The sequence below is a fragment of the Thunnus maccoyii genome, chromosome 1 (genome assembly GCF_910596095.1).
Source record: "Thunnus maccoyii chromosome 1, fThuMac1.1, whole genome shotgun sequence".
Classification (NCBI taxonomy): Eukaryota; Metazoa; Chordata; class Actinopteri; order Scombriformes; family Scombridae; genus Thunnus; species Thunnus maccoyii.
Window position 1 is genome coordinate 21,471,081 of NC_056533.1, and position 21,845 is coordinate 21,492,925.

A 21,845-nucleotide genomic window follows, 5' to 3' on the forward strand; every position below is an offset into this window, starting at 1 on the left:
GTTAAAATGTCAACATCTGAATTTAGAATTGGAAATAAAAGAGGTATAAAAAATGAAGAAAACTGTAAGTGAGGGATGGAAGGGGGATGAGTTGTTTTGGCCTGCTGCCTGAGAACTTTTGGGTGAGCACAACAGTGATATGATACATTAAAGAGGGAGAAATGTGCCCTATATCGATATTAAATCACGTGTCATAGATGGTGTTATTGGACTTCACTCTTGATACACATTAGCTGTTTTGTAAGAGATACTGACAAGAAACATATATAATACCTGTTAAAAGCTTATGTGCTTATGTGTCCCTGTCTTTCAAAGAGAACAAGCTAATGGCAATTTGTGATAATCTCACCTGAATAGCATTTTCAGAGTTGGAGAGGGCAATGTTATAATTATAGAGGCACAGTCAGCACTTCAGCGCCTCTGAAGCATGGGTTAATTAGACCCACAAGGTAATGCTGTTTTTGAGCATCTTCTGGGGAATATTAGACATTTTATCAAAACCCTGCAAGCTAAGCAACATGCTTCAGTGTATGGTAGAGTAGTGAACTGTTTAATGTTTGCAGATAAAATGCATGTACCATACTTGTTGAGATAGGAGATGAACCTTTTTCAGGGTTTGGTGGGGGGTAAAAATGTGTTGATGCCATTCCAGCTCCTCTCGCATCTTGCCACATCGCACCCATCATTCTGTGCAGATGTCTCAAGAGGACAAATGTTTATTGCTATTATAAAGCAGCCTTTGTTGTGATCGTGTGTGCTCTCTGTCCTCTTCTCCTTGTTTCTGCTCTCCTTTCATTTTGTGCTGGGCTGGGGGGATTGGTGCAGCCCGCCGCCTCTGCAGCTCTGTGATTAGAAAAGGAGGGAGGGAGAATGCTTCTCAGCAGGACTCTCTGTTTTATATTCATCAAAAGAGCTGCCTTTGATTTGCTCCCTCTTTGACGTGTGACAGCATGGACTGCAGCACCACACTGCTGCTAAGGAAATCATGCACTTACCACCTGCCTTACACACCTCTCACCTTCTCCCTGCTCTCCTTCCTGCCATCCTCCAGCCATGCCCCCCCATCTCCACTATTACAGCCCGCCACCGTCCCCCCACCACCTCCACCTCCTGTAGTCTAACCCTCAGGCCAATGCACCAGCTTATTAATTTCTCCATTATTATTGATATTGCCGCTCTCCTCAAATCATCAGACTTTTGCCAAGGTCATCCTTGCTGAAAGTATGCCCCCGCCTCTTCCTCGCACCTCCTATCTTGAGAAACAGATAGACAGGCTGAAAAAATGGTGAAGTCACTGGCAGACAGACTGGTTGACACTAATAAAGTAACAAAGAGAATAAAGACAAATGCAATACAGAATTAAAACTCAGAATAGGGCAGATGATGTGTAAAGAAAAAAGAAGGATGATGACAGTGACAATGATGAGAAACCCATGAAGTCACTGCCATATTATTTATATTAGTTGTTACGTCCTAGTGCAACAAAACTAAGCTTTGACAAAGCGTTCAGCTACAATATGTTTCTTCTATCTAGTGCTTCTATCTACGATAATTAAGTCTGTGACCTTCAGGTCCTACAACGTTGGAAAGAATCTGTGGTTTCCCCTGAGTTGACACAGGGGCCCACCCTATTACCACCCTCAACTAGCACACCAGTCAATTCTGCCTAGTCTGTAATAACTCACGCTGCAATCACATACACATTCATACATACACCTTCACCTCACTGTTCAAACACTGTCCCATTTTCATTGTGTTTTACACACATACACACACGCACATGCACAGTTATGTTTGAACAGGACTGCTCTATACCACAGAGACTCAGTTGGTTATTAACAGCATAAATTATTTAAGAAATTTTCGACTCTGCAAACACCAGTAGGAAGAGACAAGAACATGCAGGAAGGAGAAACCTGGATTGTGACTGGAGTGTGTCTGTGCGTGCATGTGCATGTGTTTGATCCATGAGGGACAAACTAATGCCATTTGCTGCCTTATGTTTTATCCCTGCACTGTTGCAGCTAACAAGGTTACACATGCCCAAGGTTAGCTCTTTGAGAAGGGAACAAACATGTCTGTGCAATATTTCACCTCACTCAGGTTTATTCCAGAAGCTATACACAAAGATGTACACATACGGCACCTCTTATAAATTATATACAGTGCAAGTTGTACAATGGCTTTGTTACAGTTGTGCATAGTTCAGAAGTGAAGGAACTTTTGTGGGGTTCATACAGGAATTTCTAATTCTGTAGAACACACATACATACCACACTTTATTGTTATCCCAGACTTTGGCATGCACAACAACTACAGTAAGACACTGATCAACACATACTATATATTCATACATACTGTAAATCAATCCATAGCAGCTCGCAGCTTAAACATGATGATTCTTCTATCTCAAGGGTAGCACACACAGTAGCAGAGAAAGCCTTGTTTTTCAAACGTTGCAGTTGTTCTCTCCCCCGGTTAGACAAGATAGGTAAGTATCCAGCTGTGTGCCTGAACTGTGGAGATGTGATGTTTACATTACCTCATCTCTACAGTATATGTGTCTTCTCTCATGCTTTGTCTTTACCTAAAGTGTCTCCTTTGACAAGAAGCCTTCAGTTCATCAGTGTTACTGTAGCTCTTGAAAGCTTTTTGCTTAGTTGACCAATACAGGAATGCCAACTGAAGTGAGAAGGCATCACAGTAATAGCTAGTCACGGTGCATGAATAATAAGGGGGTGTAGAGGTCACAGCACCTTTCAATGTGTGTGTAGGCATCAGTTTGATTTGGCTGTCAGCTGCGATGGAGTTTGATTGGAGTTTGATGCCGTGCTCTCACCGTGTGATAGCCCTCCTCAGCAGATGACACCAGACTGTTCAAGGTGAACACTCTGTAGTCCTGTCTACATACATGCATGCATCTTATCACCGTCCTCCCTAATGGTCCTTCACTTAGCTCTGAGGCATCTTCTCTAGCACTCAAGCCAACGTCACCCTCTGTCATTTCAAATGTTCACTTGCCCCAGTAAGCAGACACAGATGTTCGGCTCTTTCTCCCCTGCGCCACTTGACAGAAAGGGACTGCAAAGGAGACAAGATTAGATGAGAAGGAAAGAAATGAAGAGAAAGAGGGGTGTTAAAGTCTGCAACACTGCACTTTGTGTCAGAAATGGCACATCTAGCCCCCTGTAATCTCTGAAGCCATGGTGTGGTGTGTCAGTGTTAAGTTGATACCAAGCTTTAGGCCTCTGTCTGTGGACTCGCACATCTGAAGCTCCACTGTAGCACCTAAACCCCATAATCCTACTCAAAAGGACAGCTAAGTGTGTATGTGCTAAAGATTCACTGTTCTTTTCTCTGAACAAAGTATTCTTGCTTCTTTTCCTTTTGCCTCTCGTTCCCTTGTGTTACCAGCCTGCTCCTTGGCCCCACAGGACCCCCTGAAGTCTATGGGTGATACCAGCATTTATCCTTTTCTTCAGAGTGACTCTCGCCGCAAAGGAAGTGCAGAGCTCATTCTCTTGGCTTGGCAAACTGCCTGTTTCTAAGGCCCAATGTCATACCGAAGATCTGCTAGTAATGTTGATTAGAAATCTTAGCTTTTAGTTGACCTTTTTGTGCCAAGCAGAATATTAATAAATAGCTCCAATCCTATTTTTAGTGGCAAAGATTTGGTTGGTAAAACATTTCCAGTGTTATCTCATGTCTCATTGATATGTAGTTCATCTGCAGTTGTGCCAAACTCCAAACACCCCACACAAACCTCCCACAAGATGTCTATGTTTTTGTGTTTTTGTAACTGGGTTGACTTTTCTTCACTATCTGACAGATCCACTTATCAGTATAACTACAGCAATGTAAATCATGTCGAGAGGAAGAGGCAGAGGTTGCATTTGTTTGCCTTCTTTTTTACAGGCATACTGTATACTGTTTTATTTATGGTGTTTCCGTATTATAAAGTCAAGCTTGGTGTGCATCACTATCATGTCATCGGTTTATCTTCAGTGTGCTTCTTCATTGTCTGCTCTCCTTCCTGTCGCTGAAGTCAAGAGTATTTGATGGGGCTCTTGACACAGCTGAGCCTTCACCTCCTTTGTTCTCTCAGGAAAGGGTGCCAAATTCAATGGAAGGTAGTAAATAGAAAAATGCTTCAAAGTCAGTATCTCTTACCCAATGAAGCAACACACATGTTTGTACACTTGGCACACAGTAAGATTCTTTGGCTCCTGGATGGGATAGAAAAATAAACATTCAATATTAGTGTTAAAGCTCAAGCATTATCAGAAATGCTGCAACATACCAGACCTAATCTTATCAGTGACATCTACCCCATAGAATCTTTTAGTTTAGTCGAACTGAACAAATAAAATAAAGTACTCTTGTTACATTCAGACACATTCCCACATTAGAGTGGCCTCGGCAGAGCCAACTGCAAGCAATTATTTGCTAGTGGTCAGCATTTGGCCTATCTGTGAGGATTAGCCGTGGGAGTGCTGACCTGGGAGCTGGTCAGCCGTGATGCCGTCACACCTGAGCGAGTGGACTCTGGGCTTGACAAGGGTTGCAGATAGACTGTCCAGGGGGCCGGGGCATTAGGAAGGAAGGCTGAACTCAGTTGGAGAAGCATTTGGGCTGATCCTCATATGCAACCACAGTTCCTCTCTGTGTCTTCCATACCAATAACCTCCAACAGAGGTGAAGCTTTTGAAATGAACCACTGCATAATGGTGATAAACTCAAGTCACGGGTCATAGCGAGAGATAAGAGCCTGTATTTAACTGGGCAGTTTCATACATCATCTCTCCGCCTTGGAGCTGTGGATAGTTTGAAATACGCCAAAGTGTGATTGCATGGGACAGAATGTGTGTGCCCATGTGTGACTGCAAGTTAATGTTTTTCTGTGAGTGTGTGCATGATTATGTGTAGATTTGTTTTACAGTGTTTGTGTGTGGAAGAGAGGGAGTGACTCGGAGTTTGCTTGGGTGTGAATGTGAGTGGAGAGAATGAGTGTATGGGTGTGGGCCTGTGTGCGTCTGTTCTGGCAGTGAACGTGATTGTGTTTTGATTAGCTCTCAGTGGTGCACCAAGTTCAGGCCTTGTTGAGATTCTTGCCGCTCTCACATCCCCATCGCTTTCCCAATTTGACAGCTGATGGGATCTCAGATGGAATGTGCGTGTGTGAATTGCCAGCAATATACATAACAACCTAATTTCTCTTTTCCATCTCTCACCCCTTTTCCCTCCCTCTCACTTTCATTCTACTCTTCTACATCTACTCCATTCATCTGGAGTCATTGCTCCGTCTTATTTCTTTCTTTGTCTTTCCATAACCTTTCATACACCTTTCATACAATTGTTCGTGTTCGGGACCAGTGCCACCCCCTGCCTTTTGGGCAGTAGTTTTTCATCCTGACGGTTCCATGCTGTCTTGATGCCACAAGTCCCTTTATCCAAAGTTATTTACGAATAGCACATTAGCCAGTGCACAATAACAGTAGCACAACATTCTGTCATTATGCAGTTCCTTATTGCTGTAAATGGCAACTGTGTCCAGTGCTTAACAACAACACCGACCACTCATCTCCCTATGTAAATCACACGTACTAACTGTGTCTGGGCATTTTGCTGTCGACTTCATAACTGGATAAAGTCACTACTGTGTTAAAAGTATTGCTGTCTGAATGACTTTTGAAATACCTGAATATCTAGGAAATTCTGATCTACAAAAAATGCTGATTTGTGGCTTGACTCAGTAAAAGTTCAAGAGTCTTGTAAAGACAAACACTTAATTTTAGAGAAAGTGTGAATTGTACTTTGTAATTGTTCATTTAATTTTACCATAGCAGGCAAAGCAGTGGCTTAGTGGCTGGTACTGATTTGCTTCGGTTTCCTTTGACAGTCCAAAACATTGCTTTTGTGAAGGAACTTTTTGTGGTTATAGAACTTTCTAGCTGTGCTGTGAACATAACAATTTGCCAAGGAGGTCCACAATAAATAAATAATAATAATAAAAATAAATAATGATGAAAATCAAAACAGACAAGAGAAATTCTATTCTGTCATAATTCTTTATAGGTAAGTAGTTCATGGCTTGAGTACAGGCCTGGCAGAGCATCACCAAGGAAGTTACACAGCATACTGATGTATGCTGCTGCTGTGTATTATTGACTTCAGCGAGTAAATATGATGACCTAACTTAGTTAATGTTAGCTTGTTCAATTGTTACTAATTCTCAAAGTGGGGCACTATGTATAAATGAGCTACAATTTCCACATCCTCATAAAGACTCTCAAATTAAAGCTGTGTCTGCACTTTAACTTCATAGTCATTGTTTAATCTCCAATACAGCTAACAGTATTGGGGATGAATTAGCAATAAAGGTCTCTCTTAAATAATAGCCAGTCTTAAATAAAGGCACAGATATTTCTCATGTTGAGGTAAATAGAGGTCCCAGGAACTATTTGAAAGTTTATTGGATATATTTCAGACTAGCACTGTACTGTATCTGCTGGTCCTGTCTTTGTGTGTTTAAACTTCCTTTTACTCAACAAAAGCAAGGTGTCAAAACTAAACCAAATTCCCCTTTAGCGAATAAACATGCATGGTCCAACAGCTATGAAATAACATCACATGGGCAGAGGAATACTTGATCCGGTTTTCAGAGTGCCTGATATTGGTCAAGTGACATGCTATTAATTTCTAAGTGGCCAGAGTGCACTGTATATATATTTGGCATGTTCTGATAAAAGTGTGTGCATATGATAACATGGGATGGTAAGGTGCATCACACGTGGGTGTCTTTTGGTGGGTGTATGCATGTGGTGATGCAGTGGGACAGGAGTTTGGTAATTAGACTTGGCAGCAGCTTGCTGTAGTATTAAATACACATCTCTCTCCCTTTAAAGGCAATAAGGCATGTTGGGATGCAGTGAAATGTTTACAATGCTGTGGTTGGCTCCTGCAGCAAGCCTGGTTAGAGAGGATATTATTGCAATATTGCAGCTCATAGCTCTAATCACTAATCCTTGGCCATCAATCAAGCCCCGTCCCCTCTTTTCCACCCACACCGCGGAACTTCTGAATTCTGCATTACAAACGCACTTTTTTTTTAAGATCATTCTTTGGGCATTTTGCCTTTATTAGACAGTCAGTGGAGAAAGACAGGAAACATAGGGAGAGACAGATAGGGTTATGATATGCAACAAAGGTCCCATGGCCGGGAGTCAAACCATGGACATCTCAGTTATGTGGTATGTACCTTAACCATTAAGCCACCGGGGCGCCCACAAGGGCACTTTTAATGCCTTCCCGGAATGCTTATAATCAACAACCTTAGTTAAATAGTTCATTCTTTTGTGTCAGGTGGAATTCTATAAATGTGTAGGTTCTGGTGTGTGGTTGTCTGTAGCCTCAAGGTTGCTGATAAATGTGTAAGTTTGCAGGCTTTTGAGAATCTAGCACTTGGTATGAAAGTACAACACTAAAGATGAGCTCAAAGAGAGATTGGGATAGCTGCAGAACAATGACAGTAATGAGAACCCACAGTTTGTTTTGTTTGTTTTTTTCATTTTTTACTGCTAAAGGTTATATTTTAGTGAGTGATTTCTTCTGTCATCCTCCTTGCAATTCAGGCTTTATACTGTATATATTTAAGCATATTTAATATTTAACTTCAGCTTTATTTATATATGTATATAGCCTATAAAAATTTAATTTTAACTTTTGGCTGGATCGGCCATGGACATGCAACAAGGATCTTTGCACAAATTGTAGGACGGTTTCCACATTCTCATAGTATGACCATATTCCTGAACTAACTGAGCTGCCAGGATGACACTGTCTACTGTTTAGTGACTGTCCACTCTGATATGCGGCCACTGTGGATGGCAGCCACTGCAGTACATGTGCACAGTTTTGAGTTATATTCAGGTAAGGATGACTGTCATCCACAATCATCCCTTTGGATTAAATACTGTTGAGGTTTTAGTACTCAACTTCCTTGCCAAAATCAATACAGTCAGTCAATAGTTGTGGCCACTGCTGCATACTTCCCACCCATCCTGTACTTTTCCACTGTGGTGATCTTAATACTATCTTCAGCTGTACTTTAGTTATGCATATCACCACACAAAATACAAACCTTACTCCAATGACTGCATTTTATTATCTTTTAATTCTGGGTGTTCGGGAAAACTTGAGTAACGCACTATTATACATTGTAGCTTCACCTCACTTCCCATTGGATGCAATGCTATATGTTGAAGGATGTCAATAAAATATATGAAACACAAGGTATATCTTTTTAATCACTAGGAAGAACAATGTTGATGCAGTCAGTGTCATCTAGTCAGAATATTGAAATTGTCAAGTGACTCTCACCTATGCAATCTTGTACAAGGGACATCCTTGTGAATTCACTAACTGAAAAGAGACAACCCCTAAGTTAATTATTAGTGTAAACTCTACCTATCCTCAAATACTGGGCAGAAAATGTTTTTTTTCTTTTCAGGCCCAGTCTTGAAATCTGTCACAATTTCCGCTCCTCTACTACATTTCTTTTATCCTGCCTTGCAAGACAAGATGGAGGAGATGAAACTAAGCAGAAAGAGTTGTTCCTATCAGCAGCAGCTATGTGTTTTACTTCATGATGAAAAGAAGTCTGGCTTTGTTTATTAGTAAGAGAGAAGTAGGTTGCTATGCTGTTGACTGAGCAACACTAATTAAAATCCCTGTAGAGCTAGGACTTTTCTAGCTGTTGCTAAACTTTGCAGTGCTTTTGAAATGCATTTCTATTTTTAGATGATCCAATTTGTGTCATCCCTGGCAAACCGTGTGTGTTTGTGTGTGACCATGTGTATGCACAAATGTGAAATGGTTGTGCAGTAGATTTTATATAACCATTTGTTGCAATGTGTTGTGTTAAAAAAAAAAAAAAAAAAAAGAATTTTGAAAGAAAAATGTGATTAGTTTTTTGTATAACAACATTAAGTCAAGTCAATCTTATTTATATAGCACATTTCATACACAGGAAAGCTCAATGTGCTTTATAGTAAAACATAAAAAACATTAAACAAATGAGATAGAAAACACATAAAATACTTCACATAAACAAAATAACCTTTCAGCCACCCATACAGCACACACACACACATACATACAATAGTTTTTTCACACACACACACTCGCTCACACAGGGAGTTTGTTCCAGGGAACAGTACTATCTATCTACTAAAGCAAGAAATCTCTGTATGTGTGTATGTCTGTGTGTATGTCCTGTGCGTATCTCTTGAACCGTTCATCCGATTGACACCACACTTGGAGGGTGTATGCCTGGGGACCAAAGGGAGTGAGTCAAATTTGGTGCAATTTCCTCATGTGATATGTTTAATATTAATAAATTTTGAATAAACCAGCGATTAGCGAGCCTCTCCACTCTGTGTGATGGAGCTTCAGGGCTCTGCTGACTGATTCCTCCATGTCAGGGAGAGACCAGAGACGAGGTATGACACGAGTCAGAGAAAAATTCTCTAAAAAGAGAGAAGTACACAGCAAAAATAGAGCTTTTAATCAAGAATGGACACTCTTACCTTGTGTCTAAACAGAAAGTGTTGCATTAGTAGCACGTTTAGCAGATCACCAGCGGCAGTGAGTGACTACACAGGAGGTGTTCAGGTACATTGTTGAACGTAGGTTACCCGTGTTTTGGAAGCGCTCAGACCTCAATACACAATGACTGTAGTTGCGCGTGTAAAACGAAGAAAATAATTTCCATAGGTTCAAAACCAGTTTTTCCTCATATGCTCCGAGATCATGGTGATTGTGAAGTGCCGTTAAAGACAAAGCACAAATCTTTGGAGCAAACATACCCACTCAAATGTGAACTGAAGGCACAGAAATAGGAATGATCTAAGTGCCCAATATGATTGATCCACTTTATTTAGGATGCACATTATTTTATTTTTAAACGCAGTCCTTATTTTACTTTAAATGAGAAAAGAACATGTATTTATAAATAGAGTACTTATTATTTATATCACCTGTGTATAATAGAATATTTCTTTCATGTTGTTGGTTGATATACTCATTCACACCTCACATCAACTGTATTAATTTTTCTATGCATTCAAGTAGCAACCGGAGGCCCATTCTCAACGGGCACTGCACTAGTAGTGGCTAAATGCATTTTCACCTGATTTAGATTTAATTCTTGGTACATTTAGACACATGCTTGATGCTCTGAGGGATCTGATTGGGCTATAGCCAGTGAGCAGGTCAGAAATATATTTAAGAGCCATACCATTTAGGTGCTTGTAAACAAGCAGTAATACTTTGTAATCAATTCTATACTATACCGGCAGCCAGTGAAGTACAAGTCTAATGTGTTGTACTTTCCTAGTCCCAGTTAGCATTCTGGCTGCATTCTGGATCCTGCCTATTGTCTTTTTGGGAAATCCTGCAAAAAGAGCATTACAGTAATCTAGATAAATGCATAGACCAATATTTTGGAGTCAGACTGACGGAATCAGACATCCTCATAGGAATGGAAGGATACGTTGTGATTCTATGTGATGGTACCAAGAGGGAGCATGTATAGATTGAATAGCAGTGGACCAAGAACTGACCCTTGTGGAACCCCACAGAAAATATTGACTTCTTCAGATGTGAAGTTGCCAAGTGATATGGAAAAGTCCTTCATTTTAAATTTGAGAACCATTGAAGAACAGTTCCAGATAAGTCAATACAGTTTTCAAGTCTATGTAGTAGAATGTCATGGTCAATAGTGTCAAAAGCGGCACTCAGGTCTAACAATACTAGAATAGAAAGTTTGTTTGCATCGCTGTTGATTTTAAAATCATTGGTTACTTTGTCAAGAGCCGTTTCAGTGCTCTGATTCACTCTAAAACCTGACTGGTACACATCGTAGGGGTTGTGGAGGGTTAGGTAACTGTGCAGTTGTTTGTGGACAACCTTTTCAAGGATTTTACTAATGACAGGAAGGTTGGAGATTGATCTATAGTTGCCAGTCAGTCTAGATTACTCTTTTCAGTAATGAAGTAACAGCAGCACACTTGAGAGAAGTGGGGAAAACACCACACTGTAAGGAGGCATTAATGATATGCAGAAGATCATCTGATAGGTAGTGAAAGACACGTTTAAACAATTTTGTGGGAAAAGGATCAAGAGAAAAGGGGTAAGATTGAAGCTGCTCGATCACCTTGTCAAGATCATTGCAGTTAACGGGTAAAAAATTACATGTGGTAACCAGGAAGGTATGCTGATGTGAGGCAACAGAAAGGTTAGATTCGCCTTTGTGCAATATTTAAGTATTGTTTCTGATGCTGGAGATTTTTTCTTGGAAGTAAGTGGCAAACTCATTACATTTACCTGAAAAGAGGAGCTCAGCAGGAATTGATCTGGTGGGATTATCAGTTTATCAATTATGGAGAACAAAAAATGACCATTATTTTTATTGTCATTTATCATTTGTGCAATGTGATGCTGTCTTGAAATTTTCATTTCTTTGTTATTGCAGTTAAGTGTATTTTTTTATAGATTTCATAACCTACCTGCAGCGTGGTCTTTCGCCATTTACATTCAGGCCTTTGGCAGGATTTTTTTTAGCATTGTCACTTTTTCCCCAATTCTCCAAGGAGCTTTGGGTAGTAACATAGTGGAAGTTGTCCATCATTTCATCACATGATGACATGGTGGGCAGTATTGTGTATTCATAAATAAACATATCTTAGTTTATGAATCTGACTACATTGTCATGTCTGGGTACACATATCATATTAAAAGTTACCGTTGGGTCATTCTGTGTCAAATCAGATACAGTTGTTGCAGCACGGTCTCAGATTTTGTTCAGACCTTGTCTATATCATGAATGAGTCCCAAAACCAAGGCCTGTAAGATATTTCTGTTCAAATCTTATGTTTTCATATTTTTTCAGTCCTTGATATTATTTCATTTTTGTAGCCTCAGAAACGTCTTATCTGGGAAGCCAGGTTTGGGCATTAATATCTTGACAAGTATTGTTCCTAGCCTCACCAAACTTTGTAGGTTGGAAGACAAACGAGTCCTGTATGCCAAAACCATTAAAAGCCTGCATGGTGTGCCACTTTATTTTTATAAGGCCCTAGATTTGGAGAAAAGTGCCAACAATTCGAAAAAAAGTGCCAAAAATCATCGATGTTTATAGCAATGATCTATTAGGCAGGGTTTTGGTGGGTGGGCATTCTTCTCAGTCATCAAAGAGGGCAAAGTTCATAGTTCATGTTTGCAGAGAGCATGCGTGCTCCGGTGTGGTTCGGATGAAGGCCGCCATGTTTGTAGTAATCACTATGATTATCAAAAATTATTAATTTTATGCTGGTATTTGAGGTCTCTAGTCTCTACCACTAATGGACATGAAGATATTATGAATAGTAGCATATTTTGGTCATTTTCATAGGACCAAAACGGTATGTGGGGTAGCTAGTAGGAACATAAAAATGTACATGGAAATTGCTTGATGTATGATTATTAAGGGTACAAAGTGCCAGTGTCCTTATGTTTTTCCTTCATAAAAATTAGACACAGACTTTAGAGATATTTTACCTATGGCAGAAAAACATTTATTTCAGGACTCTATCCTAGGCCTTAGTATCTCCATGATTATTGAATTCCTGTGTCATAGGAATCGTAAGAAATAAAGGATAAACATGTTTTCAATATGTTCACTGGAATAGAGGGCATTTGAGATGGGAATTGTGTCTCTGGTAAGTTCCTTGATATTGAAAATCAGTGAAATATTTTGGTAAAACCTCTGGTGGTACGAGGAATAAGTGGTATCCTAAATGGCCCTCTTAAGCTCCAGTGAGAGTATCTGGATGTGTTTCCACAAAAAGGTTGGATGTGTTATATGTAAAATACATGTAATTTTACATTGTGCATGTTAGAAAGCTATATGCCTTGATAGTAAAGAATATAGCTTGCATTAATGACCTATAGTAAAGTGAGCCCACAGAAAACATGTACCTCTTTACTCCAATCAATATTTCAGAGTCTGGGACACACATAAGTACAGATAGTAAGAGAAGACTCTGCTTCTTCATTATGGACATTTTTTTTCCTAGAGTTAAAACAATGCCTATAACTATGTGTATTTATCTATGAGTGGAACATGGAAGGACACTGGCACTTTGTACACTAAATGACCATACATTAAGCTATTTCCACATACATTCATATTCCTACTAGTTACCCCACATACCATTTCAGTCCTATGAAAATGAACAAAAAATGCTACCATGCCTTGTTTTATTCGTAATATCTTCATGTCCATTAGTGGTAGAGACCTCAAATATTGGCACAAAAAAAAAAAAAGATTGTATTTGAAAAAAAAAAAAAGATTGATACCATATGGGTGCAAAAAAATGGGTTTATAATACCCTCAATATCACTCTCATATAGGAATTTTGCACTTTTTTCCCCCCAATTATAGAAAATCAATAGGCATGCAATACAAACTTTTAATGGTTCAGTCATACTGAGAACATGTTTGTCTTCCAAAATTTGGTGTAGCTGGGAATAATACTTTTCAAGATATTAAAGCCTGAACATGGCTTACCAGATAAGGCGTCTTTGAGAGTGTAAGAATTAAAAAAATATCAAGAGCCAAAAAAATATAAAAACGTTGGAATTGAACAAAAATATTTTACAGGCCTTAGTTTTGGTACCCAAACGTTATATAGACAAACTTTGAACAAAATCTGAGATGGTGCTGCAACCACTTTCCTGGATTCTGTCTGATTTGACATGGAATAACCCTGTTATAGTTACTGTTACTGTTATATCAAGGCCTCTAGAGATAACCAGGTCAAGGGTGTGTCCTTGTTTATGTGTGGGCTCCGTAACATGCTGTGAAAATTCAAATGTTTCAAACACATTAAGAAAGTGTTTTGTGAGTTAGTGGGATTGTCAATATGAATATTGATCACCAGAGATGACAATACATAGTCAACAGAAATTTTTGTCAGCAGCTCAGCAAATTCATCTAGAAGAGCTTAGAGGGGTGATACACTGTAAGTAGCAAGATAGGAAATACAGATTTAACAACCATAGCTAGACATTAAAAAGTTGAGAAATCACCAAGAGAAACAATTTTACAGTTTAAGTAATCAGTATAGAGAGCAGCAATTTGAAATGTGAAAATTTAACTTGATTTTTTAGCAGGTGCTGTCTCAATCAGCTCTTTGTTACCTGTTTTGTCAAGCCAAGTCTCAGTGAGCACAGTACAGTCAAGTTTATTGGCACATATGATGTTATAAACAAGGACGGTTTTAAGATCTCACACTGATCAGTGACATTTTTAAGGTGCATGTAGAGGCACTGGTGACAGACTCGGATGGAGCAGGATTAATATGAATAAGATTTTCTACATGAGTGCCATGATGGTTCACAGATTGTATAGATTTTACAATCTCCCTGCTGCTGATCCTAACTGGGATTACAAGCAGAGGACAATCTGACCAGCAGAGTCAAAAGAATATGATTTATGAAGCTGGACAGGCCCCTCAAGTGGTTTAGAGCAATCTATTGTGTCCATGCAAGATAATTGACTTGTATTTTTGCCATAAGGATAGCTACGTTAGGTTTATAGCAATGATCAGTCAAGCAGGGTTTTGTTGGGCGGGAGGTGAATGATGCAGTTACCTTGTGGGGGTGTGATGGGCATATTTCTCAGTCATCCAGGAGGGCAAAGTTCATGTTTGCAGAAAGCATGCGTACTCCGGTGTGGTTCGGATGAAGGCCATCATGTTTGTAGTAATCACTACGATTCCAGAAAAGATAGAAATTGTCAGTGAAATGCAGACCAACAGTTTTGCATTGCACCTTGAACCAATTGTGCAGGGAAAAAAGTCATGTGAAGCAACCACAACGAAGACCTAGAGTAGGAATTAGGCCCGACATGAGGATCTTCCACAATAGAAGAAGATCCTTGTTGAGCGTGACAGGCCTGACGCTCTACAAATCAAAGTTGAAAATGATACAAGTGCAGTCATGAGGAATTTAAAATTATCATTTAACAGCTCAGGTTGACGTTTCCGAGTGTTGTTTGACCTAATATGGACGGTGATTCCAGTGCACTCAGGATGTTGTAGCATACAGGGAAGTTGTGTGTTCAGACTACCGGCGACAAAGCAACAGGCTAGAAGTCATTATTAATGGAAGCTGGCGACATGAAGCTAGTCGCTGCGTGATGGTGTGACACTCTAAACATCAAAGTTGAGCTGGCCTCAACTTTTTTCAGTGCTCCAATGATGCAGTGAAGCATCAACTAATTATATGTTTTTTGTTTCACCATGTCCACTCCCCCTCTCTCTCCCCACAATTCCTGTTCCATTCCATCCAAAAAATGGAAGAAATACTGATTCTTGTCGTTATCCAGTTCCCTGTGCTATTTAACCTTACCCTTTTCATTTACCGCAACACTAACAAAAAAATGCAGCTTGGCAGAGGGTTGCAGCTACTGCGGGGACGTACATTTTGAAACGTACAATGGCTAGCTGTGGTAGTGTGTTATTTAATAATGGGTGGGTGTTACTGTTTGTTCACTTTGGCGTGCACAGTGCAACAGTAATAATATACACCCATCTGTATTGCTTATAGTTACATAGATTATGGTCATAATTTTTTGATATTTCCGACTGGCTATTATTTTTACTGCAGGAGCATTGAAGGGAAAGGCCTTGTTTTGTGATGTTTGTGGCAGTGCTGTCTCAGCACGGGCAAAAACCACATGCGCACACACACCACTTATACTACATGGACAGATGTGGAAGGCAAGAAATAATCAGTGCTGCGCGAGACAGGTGTCAGCGTGTTCTCTTCACTGCCCATAAAAGTTAATTAAAGAAAAGGAATTTTTATTGTGCTCCATTGCTCAAGCACAGCCACTGGACTGCTGCTTAATAACAGCCTCTCCTGAAGCTCTCAGAGCAGCCTTTCCTGAAGCTGCTGTCACAAGAGGTGTACAGCTGAATAATGGCTGACTGCTGATGTGTGTACAGTATGTAGGTGTGTACCTGGGTCAGATAATTATTTTCATGTTTTCTAGAATTACAGTCTAGATATTCAGCCTTATCTATTACCATGTTTCGTGTCTTTCGTACAGTTAGTTTTCCATTTATTACATCTTCCATGTATGGAAGACTTTATTGTGAGAGTCAATGAGGTTTTTGGAACTGTGACAGAGAAATAGACTAGGGATGTCAATGGTTAACCGTTAATCGGTTAACTGCTGAGAATATTTCTGACCGGTTATGCATGTCGGTCCAAAGGTTAATTTGCATATACACTCTGCTAACGCCTAGACAATTATGTGTTCACAACATCAGATCTTCTTTTTGAATGGATAAAATAGCGGTGTAAAACTGAGTCCTACACAGAATGTCGCATTATGGGTTGTTTGCAGCCTTGATGTTGCTAGGCTAGTGAGTGTCTTAAAGTCTGTTTATATCAAGTGTGTTAGAGTCAGTCAGCCCTAAAAGTGTTTCATTGGTCCAGTTTAACCTGCAGGAGTTTCTGAACGCTCATGTAAAGTGTTTTTCTGCCACGGAGGAAATAAATTCATGATGAGTGAAAACAAGTCCAAAGCATCTTCCAGTGTCACTACTGCAGACATGGAATATGTCAAGCTGCCAAATACCACTGTCACAGATGATAAGGAGCTCAAAAAGACAAACAGGCAGTCGCTTCCAAGAGCCTGGTATGAGATATACTGTAAGTTATATTCAAAAAGTAACGTTAATGTCATTTTTCCAAAAATAGTTGTTGGAAAATGGGGGCGTCTTATAATCAGGGTCGCCTTATATTCAGGCCAATTCAGTACTAGCACTATACTGTACCACAGTAAGAACAAGCTTCCATGTCTGAGGATGGCTCGCAGTCGCAGCCAAAGATCACGTCAATGCTAGTTGGGGGGAGAAAGCGTGATGCACACTGGTCCAAGGCCATAACGCAGGTGATAGACAGAGACAGATATGCTGCCAATCAGTGTGGTAGAGGGTGAGTGATTGAAAGAGCTAGTTCAGTACCTCGAGCCTGAGTACGTTATGCCATCGAGAGCTACTGTGACTAAACGCATTGAAAACACATAGAGGAGAGGAAGGATGAGCTAAAAATCAAGCTAGCCAGGGCACGCAAGCTAGCTCTGACCACTGACTGCTGGACAGCTCTCACAAACAAAAACTATATCACAACTTTTCTTAAAATGGGTGTCGGTCTATCGAAAGCAAAATTAACTGAAACTGACATCCCTCATGTAGACCTGTCAGGGCCTGTCCAGAAATCCGTGAGGGATCATTTATATTGTTTTTTACAATATAATGTGCAACTGGAAGGAGCATTTTCTATTCATGTACATTTGTGGATCTGAGTATGCCATATGATGAAAAACATGGAGTAGCTCAATGAGTTTTAATTTATTTTATTTTTTATTTAACCTTTATTTAACTGGGAAAAGTCTCATTTAGATTAAAAATCTCCTCTACAAGAATGTCATGGTCAAGACAGGCAGCAGCACAATTAACAGGGTTGCAGATATTTAAAAAAAAATTAACTTATACACATACTTAAATTTACAATGAAAATAAAAAAATAACAATCATAAAATATAAAAAATATTTATTAGAATTTGTTGCAAGTCATCAATTTCAGGGATCAAACAGGGGCAAAATGAGTCAGTCAAAACATCTACAGCTACTACCAGTTCAGTACAGGCTTTAGCGACAGATAGTAGGAATAAGTGCTGGGTGCGAAGACAATAACTTCCCATACATTTCTGAAGGATGTAGATCTGTAGGTAAGATGGAGGCAGACCAAGAATGGTCTGTGAGAATATGCCAATGGTTAAGGCTACAGGCTGACAAGGCAGACCATTCAACCTGAGCATACAAAGAGCAATGGTGAGTAAGGCTTCAAGATTTCTAGTAAGTCTTTGGTAGACAGTAGACAGTATCCAGCACATGAAAGCATTGTGAAGATGCATGCATGTACATAACATCGCCATTGTCCAACACAGATGTAAAGGAGGCAGCAACAAGTCTCCTTTTGGTCTCGAAGGAAAAGCAAGACTTATTTCTAAAATAAAAACCAGAGTACCTTATATAGTGACATGCATGATTTTCAAAAATATCTTAATTCCTTTTAAACCTAAACTGGACAACCATTTGATAAAGAAATATATAAAGAAATATATTTAAGAAAGAAAAAATCTGAACACGAACCAATTGATTAATTGCAATTAAAATGCAATTTTTGTCTACTACAGCATACATACCTTCGTTCTGTGTTCTCCTTTAAGAAAAAAGTAAGAAACAGAAATGGAGAAATATATATAAATATATTTAAAATTTTTTGGTTTCATCATGACACCCCCTAATTTTGCATTAATTAGATGAAATACCATTCCGTTATCCATCTGCGTAGCCGGAGGCCTTATTTTGATACAGAAAATCAAATCTTGCATAAAGCGATAATGTGGCATTCTGTCACACGGAGCCTGATAGCATCCTGCTACACAACTCAAGAGACTTTGGACAAGAACCCACATTAGGTTTCCTGCTTAAGTCTCCTTCTTCTCTGACTTACAAACATTAGACACTGGTTTGGTCATTGCACTTCAAAATGCCTGTTAGCAACACAGTGTCCATGACTTGTAGCTATAGCAGTTTGTTTACTTTGTCTCTGCTCTGTACAATATAGCACCGGTAGCCTGCCAGCTGCTGTCAATATAACAAGACACCAACACACCCCTCTAGCTGGCTAAGACAAAAAGAACCATTTCTAATATTTCCCTAAAGACCTTTTTTCATTTTAATAATATAAAACTATTATCAATATATTTAAAAAGCATGTTGACATTATTTTTGACTGCAAAGAGAACCAACAAATCCCCTTTAAAGCTATGATCCTTAGATTTCAGTCCTGGTTGATGGTTGATTTGGCAACACCTGTGGTAACTGGCTGTAACTGCAAGTGTGGTTTGATACCACAGGTCCCAGAATTTTGGAGTTAACAAACTCTCCTTGAGAAGCTACTCTGTCAGAAAAACAACAGAAAAGAAAATCTGTTCACAGTGCAACCAAATATTTCATGCTGCACACAGCATAAGTAGTTTTCCACACAGCAGTAAGGTACAGTAAAAAGAGTTGTTCACCTTGCTGAGAGGTTTGCAGCCCACTGCTTGCTACTCCTCATGTACAGTAACAGCTTACTGTGGCTGTTCCCTCCATATGATTACTCAATGCAGTAAATAAAACTAAAAATCTGCTTTCAAAAAATTCTGAAAATGTGAGGGGGGGGGGACATAATTTCCAGTAAGGCGTGTCCTTGACAAAATGTAAGGGGCGTAGGTTTGTTACCGGCTGTTCTCACCGCCATACAAGCAACTACCTTTCATTTAGAAATCCCTGTACAATCAGTAGGTGGAGAGATCTCTGATTGTTTAGTATTGCGAGACTACTGTGACATACAGTATGCATTGTGTTTTTCCGTTGCTGCTTCAAAATAAAAGCCATCCTATTTTTTGCCTGCTGAGTGCTTTTAATGTGAAGCAGAAGCAGTAGGAAATGTTCAATTTCATCAGCAGTAACGTAATGCAACTCTACTAGAATTGTGCAAGAGTGACCAGTAAACAGTGATATCAATGAGATAACATTACAAACAGTAACACTGGCTTACATCAGTTTCTGTGAATCCCTCATGCGTGGATAGTAGGGCTGTCACTTTTTATTCAAAATTCAAACTTCCATTTTAAATGTGGGGAGAAATTACATATTTGACCTGTAATGACCTTTTCGAATTCACAATTTACAGTCTATAAGCGTAACAGACTGTTTGAAGTTGTTTGCCTTGTGATACAGCAGAGGATATTCTTAAAATTCACTATTAGCTTGACCTATCGAATGCTCTTTGACCTAAGCTAAATTAAGCTAATAAATAAAAATGGGAGAAGGACACCAGCGGGTAAAGCTGTGCAGATCGGATAATCATGACACCAAAGCATCTGAGAAGCAGTGTGTGGAAGTATTTTTGGGGCTACACTGCACATGGCAAAATTACCAACAAAGACACAGCTTGCCAACTTTGTAAAAAGCAGCTGTTTTACTCTGCAACTACAACAAACCTGAGGACTCACCAGCTAGCTTGCCAGACTATACTGAACAGTAAGACGCTCAGACACTGACGGATTGACATCGCTGGCCATATATATGCTTATGACAGTCACAGTAAATTGTATCTCCAACACATACACACAACGATATATGGGTTGTGTTCGAATTAATTCAAACAAATTACTCATTATTTCGGATTCATTCCTACTTAAAGTGACAGCCCTAACAGGAAGGCAATTGTGTAGTGTTTGGGACTTCAGTCTCGCACAGGTTCTAATGGGATATCTTGTTAGAGTTAGCTCCTGTGTGAAACTTAAAGGAAACACTACGCTGAGTAGTTATCAGCTAATTGTGCCAATATGCCGCCCTCAAAGTAGAGGCCTACATGTAGTTCAACTTTAATTACCAGGAAGAACTTGGTAGTAAATGAGGTGGCAGTGGAGGGGATAAGTTGGAGGGGGAAACTGAGAGGAGCGGTGCGGTGCAGTGAAGGACGCATTAAGCAATTAAAGTTGGGGAGCAGCAGAATGAAGTGATGTGATGATTTTTCCTGTAATTGTCATAGCTATCACGGATGATTACAAGCAGCAGAGGAGATAGGAGCAAACGGCAACAGCATGCTGTACATCAGCATGCTGCTTTGACAGTTTTTCACACATAATCACAGTCAACTGAATATACAAATACTGTTGGTGTGTGAATATACACAAATACTGTCTATATATCCTCACATCACTCATTCAACGCTGTATTATGACAAGATAATTGTATGTATCCCCCGGTAATTAAGTCTAATAAGATCCACCAGAATCAAATTTGCTTCCATAAAGCCAATACTAAAAATGCCTCTGCCTCTGAAATGTATCTATATATTCTCACCATCTGTGCACATATGCTTAAATAATTATGTATGCATCAATATTTGATGAACAACAAAGACGTTAGCGCCCTGCAGTATTTTTGAGCTTGAGCCATGGGATTACGTTAACAGTGTTCACACAACCTCATCTATGATTCATTTATTGCCAGAACCCAAGCCACCACTGTTTTACTCCTCAGAGCTTTGTCGAGCCTGTCTGTGGGAGATAGCCAGTGGAAAGACAGAGGCTGGGCTACAGCATGGAAAGATAGGTATAAAAAGGAAGACGGTAAGACGACAGAGAAATGTAACCTTTTGTGGGTGTTCTGTTTGTAACTGCGGTTCTCTCACCCCTATTCTCTGTTTTCGCTCTTTTCAGCCCTTCCCTCCCTCCTTTACTGCAGGTCTTTCCAGCCCTCATTAATGCTAATTTATGCAGCCTGGCTGGCACAAAACCAGCAGGGAGGGGTCCTCTCCCTTGATTACCAGCAGTGAGAGTGGGGGGTGTGGGAGGCTGGGGCGAGGGCGACCTGGACAGACACCTCATTTAATTTAATACATTGGAGCATGCAGCAGCGGGGGAGTTGAGGCGAGGGAGGGGGATAATCAAGAGGCTGGGCCCTTATAAATGTGCTCTGAGATGACATGGAAGAGATTGGATTTGGAAACGAAGAGCAAAGAAGAGAAAAGCCAAGCGGAACACGATTGATTGATTCCATTCAAGTGATCGTACCCACTGATGAGGAATGAGTTATTTAATTTTTTTCTGAGGGAGGAGGATCTCGGTGAGGTTTTTTTTTTTTTTTAAATTCAACACAAGTGTTTTC

The 21,845-nt window shown here is 39.8% G+C and overlaps 1 protein-coding gene across 12 annotated transcripts in view; it reads left to right on the forward strand.

Annotated features, from left to right (window-relative positions):
* Positions 1–21,845, forward strand: part of LOC121887811 — a 110,075-nt gene that overhangs the window by 58,808 nt on the left and 29,422 nt on the right. The window contains exon 4 of one of the 12 annotated variants that reach the window (XR_006095416.1): positions 21,219–21,307. The exons of the other annotated variants lie outside the window; for them this stretch is intronic. The gene's annotated coding sequence lies outside the window, so the exon portion shown is untranslated. The remainder of the gene's footprint in view (positions 1–21,218; positions 21,308–21,845) is intronic. 12 annotated transcript variants of the gene reach the window in all.